We start from the raw sequence: 2,045 nt of genomic DNA, 5'->3' as shown, positions 1-2,045 counted from the left end.
ACTCTTTAATCGTTTGCACCGTTAAACATCGCCTTATAGATTATCAACCTTTATCGTTTAACTCATTTTTCCAAATTAATGTTTTTAACGAAAATGTAAATAGGTTGAAAAAGTTAATAGAGATTCTAGGTTTACGTCACAATTTACATGCAAGTTCTAATACGTCCGCAAATTTATTGTTTGCCCCCCCCCCCACCACACACACGAATGGATATATTTTTTTCTAGTGTGCCACTAGAGGGACGACAACAACTTAATCAACCAGTATTCTGTTGCATTTAAAAAAAAACAATAAAAAATTATTTGCATGTGGAGAGAAATAAATAAAAATCATCCACATCGAAGGCATTATATTAAGGGGGTGGGGGTGGAAATGGAAATTTTAGTGTCTAAATTTAAATGTTAGAATTACCGAGTAAAATAAATCACGAAGAATAGAATTATTTTTACGAAAGAAAATTTGAGGCAGTTTATGCTTTAACGTGAAAAATAGTAAATGTTGTTCGTTGAAATTATTATACAGACTTAGAGGAAATATCGAAGTATAAGGCTAAAATTTGGAGTTTGATCCCTGATGCAGACAGAACGCAGATAAGCCTTCTGTACAGCTAGCTATGGGCTTAAACAACAAGAACAAAAAAGAAACAAAACTAGAGGGCACTCAGTAGAGCGCATACCTCCACCACCTAGCGTTGATCATATTCGGCTCTAAAAAAAACAAAAACGAAAATGTGTCCGTATGTCCGCCGTTACCAACGGACATATATTATTTTTGACAGGACAACGAGGAATAATATTCTACATAAGTCCACCAAGTTTCATCAAAATCCAGGAAAAATAGTATGAACAGTCGATCTCCATGTTAACAGATGGGGATTATTTTCATGACCTTGTTGTGACTTTGACCTTGACCCTCCAAAAACTAATCACTTCTAAGTTAGATCATAGTCCAAATGTACACTGACTTTCGTCGAAAGCCGTCTCCGAGAAATCTTGCTGACAAACACAGCGGTGAAAACGTAACCTCCGTCATCTTCGGTGCCGGAAGAAAAGATGGAACACCTCTGGTGACTACATGATAAAATCGTTTTTAAGCAGTTTACTGTTTACACATCATGATCACGTGCGTAATAATAGCTAATTGCTAACAGGAAGTGGTTTATGGAAAGTATTAAGTTAATAATACACTTTGTCTTGACCTTCTCAGCTAATTGCTAACAGGAAGTAGCCATTGGATTATGAAAAGTTTTAGGTTAATAATACACTTTGTCTTGACCTTCTCAGCTAATTGCTAACAGGAAGTAACCATTGGTTTATGGAAAGTTTTGGGTTAATAATACACTTTGTCAAAACAATTAAAGAAGGATTTGTTTGTTTTGAATTTCGCGCAAAGCTACATGAGGGCTATCTGCGCTAGCCGTCTCTAATTTAGCAGTGAAAGACTAGAGAAAAGGCAGCTAGTCATCACCACCCACCGCCAACTCTTGGATTACTCTTTTACCAACGAAAAGTGGGATTGACCGTCACATTATAGCGACCCCACAGCTGAAAAAGGCAAGCATGTTCGGTGGGACGGGGATTCAAATCCGCAAATTACGAGTGGAGTGCTTTAACCATCAGGCCATGCCAGGAAAGTTAAGCACAAAGCTACACAATGGGCTTACTGTGCTCTGCCTATCGAAACCCGGTTTCTAGCATTGTAAGTCCGCAGACATACCGCTGTGCCACTGTGGGGCCCTTCATCAATAGCTTATTTCTTTGGCAGTTACCGGTCAAAATAACAGGTATTATTTGTAACTATGATAAAAAATAGCGAAACAAAAGCTCGAAAGAACATGGCCACACCCAAAGATACGACTCAATCGAACGAAACGTTTTCTCGTCTATTATCAGAATCGATCTAGTATTTTATAAAAGTTTTTATTTGTTAAACCCAAAGATACGACTCAATCGAACGAAACGTTTTCTCGTCTATTATCAGAATCGATCTTGTATTTTATAAAAGTTTTTATTTGTTAAACCCAAAGATACGACTCAATCGAACG

At 37.3% G+C, this 2,045-nt stretch overlaps 1 protein-coding gene across 1 annotated transcript in view; it reads right to left on the bottom strand.

The window, feature by feature from the left end:
- Positions 1-776: 776 nt before the first annotated feature.
- Positions 777-2,045, bottom strand: part of LOC106469957 (bcl-2-related ovarian killer protein homolog B-like) — a 16,610-nt gene continuing 15,341 nt past the window's right edge. Inside the window, exon 3 of the mRNA XM_013930476.2 lies at positions 777-1,071. The gene's annotated coding sequence lies outside the window, so the exon portion shown is untranslated. The remainder of the gene's footprint in view (positions 1,072-2,045) is intronic.

This window comes from Limulus polyphemus, unplaced genomic scaffold, assembly GCF_000517525.1.
Source record: "Limulus polyphemus unplaced genomic scaffold, Limulus_polyphemus-2.1.2 Scaffold3741, whole genome shotgun sequence".
Classification (NCBI taxonomy): Eukaryota; Metazoa; Arthropoda; class Merostomata; order Xiphosura; family Limulidae; genus Limulus; species Limulus polyphemus.
The sequence above is the reverse complement of the archived record's forward strand: the minus strand, read 5'-3'. Positions and strand labels throughout refer to the sequence as shown.